The 14,117-nt window shown below is 36.5% G+C and overlaps 1 protein-coding gene across 1 annotated transcript in view; it reads left to right on the plus strand.

Annotated features, from left to right (window-relative positions):
- Positions 1 to 5,729: 5,729 nt before the first annotated feature.
- Positions 5,730 to 14,117, plus strand: part of LOC106882928 (CCA tRNA nucleotidyltransferase 1, mitochondrial) — a 14,275-nt gene continuing 5,887 nt past the window's right edge. The window contains exon 1 of the mRNA XM_052970561.1: positions 5,730 to 6,192. The gene's annotated coding sequence lies outside the window, so the exon portion shown is untranslated. The remainder of the gene's footprint in view (positions 6,193 to 14,117) is intronic.

Here is a 14,117-nt window from a genome sequence, read left to right on the forward strand (position 1 = left end):
ATGGGTGCCAGTCGTCGAATTTAGTTCGGTTTCAATTTCACTTGCTTCAGCAGGTCTTCGCAAGCGGAGTTTAGTGTCCAAAGAAGGAAAGGTATGCATAAGTGGGCTGGCTACACCCCTGGCAGAGGCCTTGGATTTTGGTCTCACTTGGCTTGCCGGGTCTTAGGTTCAAAAAAGGAAAAAGATAAAATAACAACAACAAAAAACGTGAGGACGTGATACAGATTGTGTTACTAGACACTTGGGAAAGGAAAGATATATATATATATATATATATATATGTATGTATGTAAACATGAAATTATGGCCTGGTCATAGAGTGACCAATTGTTTCATATCCATGGACAGCTCATCAGACACTATGCAAAGACAAATTTAACTTTTCATCTTGCAGAGATGGAAAAACTCACAGGAAAAAAAAATGTTAAATGGCTACATATTATCAATTGCCTCTACTCCAAGGAGAACATGGAACATTACAACATTGGATATTCTACAAAAAATACCCCAGCACATTCCAATGAAGCCAATACGAAAATGCTGCTGGAGAACCTTATTAGGTACATGAGGTGGGAGGCATTTTTCTCCGATCAAAACATGCCATCTTCTGAGGCCAACACATATGGTATCAAGTCTAGGAGATTCCCACCTAGAATCAAAGAACTCGAAGCCTTTGAAATGAACCTACTGGGCATAATATCCAAGCTGAAATTCTGTAAGTCCTCTTCCCCCTTTCAAAGCAAACTCCGTGAAGATATACAAAAAATAAGAAACTCCAACAGGTCCTTAATCTTCTTGGATAAGATTAAACTTATAGACACATACATTTAGATAGACACATACATTTATAATAGACTTTTAAAGGATTGTATTACACAAAGATACAGATGTGCTTATCCACACACTTATAATAACATTAACTGTAAAGCTAAACAGATAGTGATTAGCCTAAGTATAGCAGACAGAGTAAAGATCTTGGCCAAGAGAAATGTCTTTATCATTTTAAAAGACAAGCCGAACTTTACCTCTAACCCCAAATGCCACCTGATCAAGCTGGCTAAGTCCAAGATTGGCCAAGTAAGTAAGTATATACTGAGGAAGATTAATGACAACATAAGAAGAGCCACTGGCCTCCTTCTATGTGCAACACCAACGAGGTGACCTCATGGTTTAATGCTAACCCGGGGGAGGGGCAGGGCTACGTTTACACAGTTTGACATTGTTGACTTTTATCCATCGATTTCAAAAGGGTTGCTGATGAAGGCTAAGGACTTCACAGATATTAGTTATAGTGACATTAACGTTATCATGCATGCCAGGAAGATGGTGCTGTTCAACAAAGATTCAATGAGGGTCAAGCAATCTGACCCCAAGAGTTCCTTCAATATGACTATGGGAGCCTATGACGGTGCCAATATCAGCGATCTTATCAGACTATACATCCTGGACACCTTAGGGAAGAGATTCCCTTCAGTCTCTACAGAGATGATGCCCTAGCCATCTCTAGAGGAGCCAATGGGCGCATACTAGATAGACTTGGAAAGGACCTGATTAGCACCCTAGGCTCCATGGGACTCAAGATCACCATTGAGATTAAACTCACCACAGTAGACTTCCTAGATGTTACTTTAGATCTGGGCCCTGGTACACACATGCCCTATCACAAGCCTAATGAGAGACTGTTCTATATTAACACAGCCTCCTGTTACCCCACTATCATGTTCAAGAATATAGTGGAAGGTGTCAGCAAGAGGATCTTGAATCTATCCTCTAGCCAAGATATCTTCAACACTGCTGCCCCCTACTACAATGAGGCACTGGTATCTAGTGGGTTTAAGGACTGCATCTCCTACATGCCAGGCCCTAGCACCCAGAAAAAGAGGTGCCACCAAAGTATCATTTGGTTTGCCCAACACTTCTCACCCAATGTCAAGGCGTGTGTGGGAACGACATTCCTCAGATTAATAGACAAGCACTTCACACAGATACAGGCATTTATTTAACAGGCACAACCTAATGGTCTCTTTTAGTTGTGCACCCAACATAAAAAATATTTAAATAACATCCACAAACCAAGGGAGGAGGTGGGTTGCTCTTGCAGAGTGTACAATAACAGTCCAGTAGGGGGCTGATGTGAGGCCAAAGGAGTTATCTATGAAACACCGGTAACACCTAGACCTGACAGCCACATTACCAGCAATGTACCATCCAACTACAATGATGACACTGGAGGCAATGACAATAGCAGAACCACCAGTTGTAATGCCATCGATCCCAATCAGCCACAGAACAACCATGGCAATGACAGACATACCAGCACCACCATGCCAATGCACCATATTGACAATATCTCTAGTCCTGGAGGTTACCAGAGTTACACTAGGAATGCATATATTGCCAGCACCCAAGCCTGTAATTATATCATATTGGTCAGCACAGCTTTCAAGTGATGCTTCTGCAACCACCAGTCATCCTTCAGAGTCCCAGAAGGATGTTTTGTTACATCCCTGGCCAGCCATGTGTGGCACCACAAAGATCAAGGACCCCATATGATATCAGGTGGAAGATCATAGAACATCCAGGCCCATATATTAATGTGAGCAGACGCTGCAAAATTTGCTTAGCAGAACAAACCAAAATTCTTAAAAACTATGCTAAACCTAGTGCATTAAATAATCATAAATAATTTTTCTCAAAATGTGTTCATTTCAAGCACTATGTACTGGAAAATTGGGTCTTCCAGTTTGTTGTTTAAGCTAATAAGAGAACTTAATGAAATAGATCTTAGCTTCCATTTTTACTCTAGTCAAGGGGGAGATAACCCGTACTCAATAACTTTTTTCTTCTGTTAGCCATTTTTTTGTCCTAGCATTTTTCTACAAGGTGAAAAGTTAAATTTGTCTTTTTATAGAGTTTGATGGGCTGTCCACAAGGCTGTTGCTTTCATGGATATGAAACCATTGGTCACTCTATGACCAGACTTTAATTTATATTTTAATACTTACTGCTCTATTCTTCAGAGTGTGCTTCTTTTTCTGATATGTTTTATTGATAATATAGACATATATTTCAAAAATTTAACAAGACACAACAAATGGATATATTACAGAAACATAACAAACAGGAAATTTGTAGCTTATTCCTCATCAGTCAACATCCAAAAGATCATTACAATTTCGTGCCTTTAACATTAATATTGTTCACTTTTGGTGGCACCAGTAGCGAAAAGCCACTGGGAATAGCTAACAAATGTACAGGACATTGACGAAAACAAACACAACAAAATAAAACATACATATACAACTAAAACAGGTGTGTGGCTGCAAGAAAGTTTGACATGGGAAACTTTGTAGGTGCAATCCCATGGTCATTCATGACTGAAAGGGGTCTTTACCTTTATATATATATATATATATATATATATATATAGATGGGGGCTTCTTTCAGTTTCCATCTACCAAATTCACTCAATATTTTGGTCAGCTAAGCACTATAGTAGAAAACACTTGCCCAAGGTGCAGCACAGTGTGACTGAACCCAAGGTCACATGGTTGGCAAGCAAACTTTTTAACCACACTGCCATGTCTGTGTCTATTAGTAAAATTAGTTGAAATTTAATTAAAATATTTTTTTGTGAGAAAGGAAGAGTTATTCTAACATACACAGTGCATGGATTGGTGTTAATCATGGGTGAAATGTGTAAGATTTGTGCAAGTTGTTCTCTAGCTCAAAAACGAGCATGATCATGTCATCAAAACAGATATGCACTCATGAGGGCAGCATCTGAAAATTTCACCTTTCAAGTTCAGGAAGCCACCCAGATCATGTGACTTTTTTAGAATGATTTCCTCTTCCAACATACAGTCTGCATCTCCCATTTCCATTAAAATATGACCTAGATTGTTTCAGCAACTTCCACTTGACATTAAACAGCATTCTATCTTCTTTTAATCACCATCACCAAATATAATGATTATATATGGCAAGTAAATGTTCAGGCTGAATAATCACAGATCCTTTTTTAGGATCCAGGAAAAGCATAATGCCACAACTTAAGCCAGCTATATGAGTAATGCATTCCTGAAAATCTTGCCATATATGAAATCCCATAATATGAAATTAATTTTCCCATTCATTTTTATAAAAGGAGATGTATTTTGACAGATGTTTTCAAGCAAAAACAACAAAAAAACAAGCAACATCACTTTTATGCATGCAAATAGCAATTTCTGACATACACAGTACAATATGTATACATAAAATCATTTGAAGAGAAATATGTTGGGGAATAAATAAGAATCATAATATCATCATTAGGTACAGTCTTACCACACAAGATGTGTGAAGATGGTGGTGAAATGAGAGTTACTTGGAGGATGAGGGGGACACTGTTTTCTACCTTATAGTTCATCATCAACATCTGTTTATAGGTGAAGAACTTATCCAAAGTTGTTTTTTGTGTTTATGGCACAGTCTCACTTTGTACAGCTCAGTATAAGAACTGAGCCCTTTGTAACTTCATCTTGTAATTCCTTTGTTAGGTTCATGATTAGCAGTATTTTCAGTAAAACTTTGCAGACTTCCATTTATAATATTCTTTGAATCCATTTAAATGAAGTTGGTGAAATTTCCACATTCTCATCTATATTCTCAGCTTGCTTTTGTTGTAACTGCATCAGCTCCTTGTTAGATAAACATTCTCTATGAGTCACTAGTGACTCAACCACATCATTCTCTATGACTTCAAATTCTGCATCATATGCAAATGTCACTATATTTTTCTATTTCTTTTGTAGAATTTCTGCTTTTGGAAAATTTGTGAAGTCACAGATATAGTCTAACCATGTAATCTTCTAAGCACTGTTCTAATTTGAGGGTTTTACTTCATTTCATGACTCAGCTATGTTATCCACAACATCCTTTATGTTGAACTTCTTCCAGAAGTTTGTAACAGTTGGTTTGTTCCCACCCCTCGTCAATTGATTTCTTAAGTTGTATGGAAGTTATTCTCAGATAATGTCCCTTGCAGCCAGTTAGCACACCTTGATCCATTGGCTGGAGCAAAAAAGTTGTAATATTTGGGATATATTCTACTCTCACATTATCAGGAAGCTCATTTAAATTCACTGGATAGCTTGGTGCATTGTCTTAAAGGAGCTATACTTTGTTGGAAATATGTCTGGCACTGTGCCTTTTTACAACAGGATGGAAAATGTTCTTGGAAAAAGCTCTTAGTTATTCATGCCTTCTTATCTGAATGCCCGATGAGAGGTGGATTAAACTTGCATCACTCCTGGATTTTCAGAGTGATACACACGAGAAGAAGATTCAATTTCATACCACTATTGGTATTTCCTCTCAGAAGAAACTTCAGAGTATCTTTTGGAAGCTTTAAATCCTAATTTTGATTTTTCTTCTCAAGAAAAAAGTACATGAGCTTCCAGAAGAGTACAGTTTTATTAGCATTGCTTTCATGTGTAGCCTCCTTCACCAATCATTTATTTTTTCAGCTGCTCAAGACAATAAGTAGCATCTCTGTATCAGCACTGACAGCTTCACCAAGCATTTTTAAATTTTGCAAATTCAACCACTTCTTAAACCTTTCAAACCAGCCTTTACTATCAGAAAAACTTTTCCTTTAAAATTGTCACCTGCCTTTATCTGCAAATCATCATACAAACTTTTGGCTTCTCTTTTTTTTATAATTCATATCATGCTTATTCATACATTATATTGAGTGATCCTTGATCCATACACACAAAGGCCATTTTATTTTGAATATCACATTAGATCTGTGGAAAAATAAGGTCTGAACAATTAACAGAGTGATTTCTTGAGCACTTGATTTAATTTTCTCTCTATTGTCACATATTGTTCCCACAGTAGATGTTGCAAGCTTTGATGTTTTGGTAATATGGATGATTTTACTTCTCTCACATCATGCCTTTAATCCTTTAAAGTTCTTTTTTACATTACTGCCTTCAGGTCTACTTGATAGGTTTTTCCAGACATCTTGAATTACAGGTGAAAAAGCAAAATGGCACCAAGAAAGAACTGTTTTGTGACAGCAAAATGCTACTGTCATAATTTTATGGCTGTCAGAATGGAAATGAAAAGATAAAAGAACGAAGGAGTGGAGTGCAAGGAAGTGGTGTTTGGTTACACTTAGTCGAAGAGTTACCAGGTTCAGGGGTACTTTACACTTTTTGCTGCTGACTGAAGCCATGTAAACTTCCCACTTTACTCACACACACATGCATACGCGCACACACACACCATTGTGCTGGCATATAGCATATGTAGCTGTAGATATTGCTACCATGCTGAAACTATTATTGTTCCCACTTGGTTATTCAAAAGTTGGTAGTAGCACTGGTGTTGAGTTAGAAGTGGTTATCCTGTTCTCATTAACAGTATTGTTGTTACTGTTTAGTCTCAAGTCATTCCTCTTTGAACTAAGGTCAAATACATTTTATTCAACTTTTAAAATGCATTAAGGTACCACTTTATCTCGTGTCATTTTTTATTTTAGATGAAGTTGTTTAACTTGTTCATGTTATTATTGCTATTGTTATTGTCCATTAAGAAATTGGTTGATTGATAAGGTGGTGATTGTGTTGATGGTGAAGGTTGATATATGTTTAGCTATATCATACCTTGTTACTGTGTGGACTGGGTTACCTGTTGATGGGCCTCTGATATTAAATAATCTGTTAAATAAACTGTTACACAAATTTAGTAGATACAGTTCTCTGAAGCTACTAGATTTGATATGTATATAAATGAATTGGCTACTTGTTTTGCTGAAATTGGTCAAGTGATGTCAGCATCTAAAAAGATGCCAATAAGGGTTAAAAGTCAAATAATGTTGCTCATTCTTTTTTCAACCTACAGAGAAATAGGTAAATTTGATGTTTGTATGTCTACTACATAGGTCTACATATATATATTATCTTCATCATCTAAAGTCCTCCTTCCATACTAACATGGGTTGGACAGCTTGATAGGAGCTAAACAGGTAGGAACCTGTACCATCCTTCTGTGTCTGTTTTGGCATGGTTTTTACAGCTGGATGCAACTGGATGCCATTCTAACCATGTGTGGACAAGGCAATTTTTAAGTGGTACCTGTACTGGCAGGGTCACCAAATAACTTTGTAAAGCAAGTAATCTTTGAGAGAGGAGGGGGTGATCTTGTATCAGATGATGAAAAGTTAGAGTGTGACAGAAACAGATATCTTGCTGTAAAGAAGGTACATGATTACCCAGCCAGAGAGAGGGAGAGAAAGAGAGCAAGAGTTAACAAGAATGAGGACAGAAAGAGGTGTGCTCCTGAAGAGGAGGGACATGGTTACCTAGAGGGAGGGTGAGTTAACAAGAAATAGGTGTGCTGCTGTAAAGGAGATACATGGTTACCTAGCCGGAGGTAAGAGCAAGAGGAGAGAGAGAGTGATTAAGAATGAGGGCAGATACATGTTTGTTGCTGTAGAGGAGATACATGATTACTCAGCCAGAAGAAAAAGCAAACAAAGAGAGACAAAAGGAGGGGAGGGAAGGTGGCCACAAGCAACAGGGATCACGGCATTGATGGGATGGTAGAGTAAGGAAGAGAAAGATAAATGGTGTATATATATATATACCGGAGTAAGCACACACACATGGTCTGATCAATAAGTATCCGGACTGTTGCTGCATGGAGAGTGAAGCCACTTGGCACAGGTTGACCTTGAACTCTGCTGTGCATGTGCACTAAGTTTTAACATCTAGCTCACTTCCACTGTTTACACCAGTGTTTGGAAGGTGTGACCATGACAGAGAAAGTTCAGCAGAGAATCTACATCAAATTTTGCCAAAAGCTTGGCAGTACCTGTTCACAGGCCTACACAAAGTTTTCAAACAGTCTTCATCATTCTCAACACAATCAAAGAGATCTTGTGCAACTGATACCCAAGTGTCTTTTTGGTCAGCTAAAAGCAATTTTGGCACAAACTTAGCAGACACACGTCTCATACCCAAATCTTCAGTGATAATGGACTGAATTGAACCATAACTAATCTGCACATCCTCTGATAACTTACGGATGGTGATTCGATGATTTCCCCACACAGCTGCATGCACATCTGTGATGTTTTTCTCAGTTCTGCTTGTTGCAGGCCTCCCAGAACATTCATCAATATCAACATTTTTCAGCCATCTTGGAAATGTCTGAACCACTCATACACTTGTGTGCAGCTCATACACCCCTCTCCATACACTTTCTGCAACTTTGTGTAGACCTCTGAGCCTGTATCACCATGACAACTTTTTCTGTCATGGTCAATGTGACAGTCACATGCTACACACCTTCCTTCCGAGCACTGCTGTAAACAGTGGAAATGAGCTAGAATGTTAAAACTTATTCCGCATGAACAGTAGAGTTCATGGTCAACCTGTGCCAAGCTGCTTCACTCTGTGTGCCTTAGCGTCATTACTATGGCCAATCAGGATATTTATTGATCAGACCTCGTATATATATATATATATATATATATATATATATATATATCATTCACACATGGCAGTGTATGGATAATATTCTTAAGGTTAACTTGTACTCACTTGCAACCAATTTGATGCTTTACCACTAATTCAGTTTTAGTTCAATCTCAGTTCAGTCTTTGCATTATGTTGAACCAGTGATAAGTTACATTTTGACATAAAATAATCAAAATTTGATTCAGTAGGAAAAAATTCATGATAAAAAATGTAGGGCCAAAAATGGGAGAGTATTGCCTAATATTTACTTTGACTCATTTCTCAGTTATTTGAATGGTAAATTATACTTTAATTATATCTTATTAAAAGAACTCAATGAGTAGAATGTTTTGGTGAAAACCTCTTTAAAAGATATTAGATAGAAAAAAATGTTATGCAGTTTTAAGTAGCCAAAAACTTGCTAAGTAATGCCTAAAATTGACTTTGTGTCAAAATATCTCAGGTATTTCAAAAGCAAACTATACATTAATTGCAGCTTCTTAAAAGAACTCGATGAGTAGAATCTTTTAGTGAAAACTCTGTTAAAAGATATTAGATAAAGAAAAAGTTATGTAGCTTTAAATGGTGAAAAATAGTGATAATTTGCTGTTTCCAACTTTTACTCACCTACAGCCAGTTTAACACTTTACCACTAATTCAGTTTTAGCTCAATCTTAATTTGGTTTTTTGCACTATGGTGGAATAGTGGTAAGCTACATTTTGACATAAAATAATTGAAATTTGGTTCAGTAGAAAAAAGTTATGATTTAAAATGTAGGGCCAAAAATGGGAAAGTAATGCCTAATATTTATTTTGACTTGTAATTTCTTAGTTATTTAAAAGACAAACTATTCTTCAATTATGACTATTCAAAATAACTCAATGAGTAGAATCTTTTGGTGAAGACCTCGTTAAAATATATTAGATAGAAAAAAAGTCATGCAGCTTTAAGTAGACAAACAATTGGTGCAAAAAAGTGCAAGGCTACTCTAGTACAGTCCTCATTAAGAAGTAGCCACAAGAATTTGATGGCAAAGTGTCATGGGAGGCCTACTATATCCAGTTTGAGCTATTCACAGACCAGAATGGATGGGATGATAGCCAAAGAGCAGTTCAGCTTGCTAAAGGGCACTGCACTAGAGGTACTGAGCCAGTTGTCTGTGGAGGACAGAAGCTGTTATTCTTCAGTAGTTAAGTGGTAGAGAGAAGATATGGGACTATGTGCCTGAGTGAAGTGTACAGGGTATGATTTCAGACCCACATAAGGGCTAGAGGAGAATCACTATAAAAGCTTGCCCAGGAACTTTTGGCTCTTCTTCTGAAAGAGCAGTTTATTGACACTTTGGGCAATGCAGAGCTCAAAGTTCAAATGAAACAAGCACAGTCAAATACTATGCAAGAGGCATTGGCTAGAGCTCTGGAATTTGAGTTGTATGTAAGGTCTAGCACAGGAAGATTCCAGGTGGACTACAGTTCTAGATTCAAAGCAAGGAAGTGGCTAGTACATGAAGCTGGAAGATTTAATGAAAGTTGTTGGTACTGCAAGAAGATTGGACATAAAAGAGAAAGCTGTTTGAAGAAGAAAGAACAAGAGATGACTGGAATAAATTGTTGGCACTGTGGGAAGCCAGGACACAAGATGCAAGATTGTTACAGCCTGAAGATAGAGCAAAGGCAGGATGGTAGTAAAAAGTTCAAACTTAGGAGAGAGTGTGGGATATGTGGTGAAAATGGAGATCTCAGTTTTGATTACTCTACGTGAAAGAAGAATAGTAAGAAGGTAACAAAAGACAAAGGAGAGTCAGAAAACTAGAAGGGGCACCATCAGCTGAATGTTCCAAAGAAGCCCTAACCCTGAGAAGATGTAAAAGGACTGTAATTGGCAGCATACAAGTGAATGGGAGGATTGATATCCAGAAGTGTCACATTGTCATTGATCTGGCCTCAGAGCAGACCTTTGTGAGATCTAAGATGTTACAGCATCAAGACCTACCAGAGTTATCACGACAGTTGTGCATTACCAGGCACTGTACTTGTTTGTGTAAAAACTGGCTTAATGGTTGTTGTTACCCAAACCATTCCGTGAAAATTTGTTCTTTACCAGTTGCTGAACTTATTCATATAGGTACATGTAGTGTAGTTTTGTAAGCATTCACACTCATTGTGTAGTTTTGTAAGCATCCACACACATTCTGTGTAGTTTTTTAAGCATTCACACTCATTGTGTAGTTTTGTAAGTATCCACACACATTCTGTGTAGTTTTTTAAGCATTCACACAAATGTTTTTGCGCGCGCGCGCGCACACACACACAGAGTCCAATTACATCATTTATAGCCCAGCTCAGTCTGTTTTCACTCACATTTCTTATAAGGAGAATTCCTCTTCCGAAGCAGTTTCTGTAACAAAGACCTTCCACATTTAAGTGTGCAGGAACATATTAAATATAAATGTACAGTTTTATTTTAATAATTGCTGTTCAGTATGCTTTTAATTAATAAATTCCAGCTTTACAAAGCTTTGCACATACCAGCAAATTTATTATTGGACACCAAGAATGGTATTTCTTAGTCTCCAGCTGTTTAGCATTGTTAGTGACACATAGCAACACCAAAAAATATGTCCTGCAGTCTGAAAATGTCATTTACAGGCCAGCTTGGTGTGTTTTTACTCACATTTTACATTTTCATAAATGAGATGCTTGTGAGATGTTGATATAGCAATTTGACTTTGACCACCAAAATTCTTTACATCTGATGGATCCTTCACCCTACTGAGAGCAACATACAATTGACCATATGCAAACACATTAGTAGTATTGTAAAGAAGATAACGTATTAAAATTAAACAGAGGAAAATGAATATTTTTTCATAAGATTTCTTAAATGAATGTACAGAACAGAAATTAATAATTTTCTTTCCATTTTGTAATATTTCAAAGGTGGTAATTTAATGTCCTTAATGACTGTCTTGAGAAATATATGTGTGTCTGTATTCTTACATGCATTCATACATACATACACACATATACATACATATACACACATGCATACATACATAGGAAGAGAACTAGAGATGTAAGAGAGCAAGTAAAAATAGTGATAGAATCATGTGAAATTGCTTGATTTTCATTTGTGACAAGGTATTCGATAATAGAATGAATTATAAAATGTCTGTAAAAAAATAAACATTCAACTATTGTATATACTCATAACAAAAGAATGACAAATATTTATACTGTTAAACAATGCTTAGCTCTTAGCTCATATATTTTTTTATTTTTAGAATTGTATTGTTTATTCATTCAAATAGAAAGGTGTGGCTCTGTAAACCTTTAGCATTTAATCCAGTCATATCTGGCCCAAATATTCCACCTATTTCATGTTCAAACTGGTCAGATCTGACTGACTTCTTACACTTAGCCTACAAAATAACCAATCACATCATTGAAACCTTGAAACCACGAGATAATGCATGATTAATTCTAAACAATGTTAATGAATAGGCATTACATTTAACGAAGTAATCCGAATGCTAAGGGGTTAATGTATGCTGAGTTGAAATACTTCCTAAATAATCATAGGATTTCTAAAAGCCTTACAACCCTGTATATTCCCTTAGGAAACTTGCAGTACAAAAAGTATAATGGGCATATTTAGAACCATATAAAGTTAACTCATGAAAATAAAAAAAAAAAATGTGGTTGCTTCCCAACCACATGGTTCCAGGTTCAGTCTCACTGTGTGACACATTGGGCAAGTGTCTTCTACTATAGCCTCAGGCCGACCAAAACTTTGTGAGTGTATTTGGCAGGTAGAAACTGAAAGAAGCCTGTCATATACATATGTGTGTGTGTTTGTTCCCCACCACTACTTGCCAACTGGTGTTAGTGTGTTTACGTCCCTGTAATTTAACAGTTCAGCAAAAGAGATCGATACAATAAGTACCAGGCTTTAAAAGCAAAAAGTACTGGGGTCGATTCATTTGACTAAAAGTTATTCAAGGCAGTGCCCTAGCATGATCACAAGTAAAAAAAAATAAAAGACTTCACAATGGGTAGTCCATACATATTACAGAATCATTGCTGTTTGCTGTTACCAACAAGATGCATCTTTATCACAACATATATATGATACTGGTATTAGTGAGGTTACCAAGTAACTCACAAGACTAGACCCCTGGACTGAGTGGAGGTGCAGTATTGAGGGAGATGGCTTTGTGCCAAGTGTCAAGTGGCTAAAGTATGATACAGGGATAAAAATGAATGTTTTACTGAAAATACATGGCCACTCCAGCAGGAAATGGAGAAAGAATGATGGTGATGAGGTACCAAGGCATACTAACAAGATAAAAGAATGAATGTTTTTATATAAGAACAGGTGGATATAAGGGAGAATAAGGGCAGTGGATTGAGAATGGGTGAATGGATAGGTTTGCAAGATTGTGAAAGGAGAATAACAGATGGTTAGAGATAGGATTAGAGGTGAATGAAGGACACAGCTGGAGCCATGATCAATGGTGAGGTAAAGGAAAATAGGAGTGGGTCAGGCAGGAGATGATAAAGAGCGTGTGGCAAACAACAGCATAGTAATAGGTATCTTTTATCTTTTACTTGGTTCAGTTAGTGGACTGCAGTCTTGCTGAAGCACCACCTTGAAGGGTTTTAGTCAAACAAATTGATTCTTGTGCTATTTTTTAAAGCCTAGCACTTAGTCTATCGATTTCCTATGCTAAACCACTAAGTTACAGGATATAAACACATCAACATCAATTGTCAGACAGTGGTGGAGGACAAACTTAAATACAAAGACACATACCTACACAGATATATGCACACACACACACACATATATGTATATGTATGTGTGTGTGTATATATATATATATATATATATATATATATATATGTGTGTGTGTGTATACATTCAAATAAAGGTTATAAACCTCATTAAGGAATAATAAAATCCAATGAAAATACTGGTTAGTTACGAATCCATAGAAAGTTCATATATTTATATATTCAAAGAATAAGGAGAAAATGGAGAGGCAATTAATAAAATATTATTTATTACTTATAAAATATGACAACATCTCTGACAGCTGTTTCGATTCAGCAATCTTTAGATAATTAATTTATAAAATTAAAATCATTATAAGATGAATATCTTCAGAAGTAGTAAAGATATGCCAATTAGAACAGATGTTGCGATAACGGGTGCAAACCATTAACTGATAGCAAATATACAAAAAGAGCTGGTTATAGAAGGCATCAATCCAACATAGGGGGAGAAAATAGTGTATATTTTTCTATTTTTAAGTAAGAAAAAAAAGAGATTAATATAATATCGTAGGGTATTCAGGAGAAAAAGAAGAAAAATGCATGTATATATAGATAATGATGCCATATAAATATCATACTTATCTATAATGCTGCAACACAAAAAAATTTAAAGTTATAAAATTTAAATCAAGTAGAAGAAAAACCGTGGCAATTATATATTTGCAGGAAAGCGGTTATACACCATTAGGTGTACACCCACTTCCATACATTAAATTTCTGAACTATCAACACAACAATATTTATTTACAGAGGAAATAGGCAGCA

The sequence above is a fragment of the Octopus bimaculoides genome, chromosome 9 (assembly GCF_001194135.2).
Source record: "Octopus bimaculoides isolate UCB-OBI-ISO-001 chromosome 9, ASM119413v2, whole genome shotgun sequence".
NCBI lineage: Eukaryota > Metazoa > Mollusca > Cephalopoda > Octopoda > Octopodidae > Octopus > Octopus bimaculoides.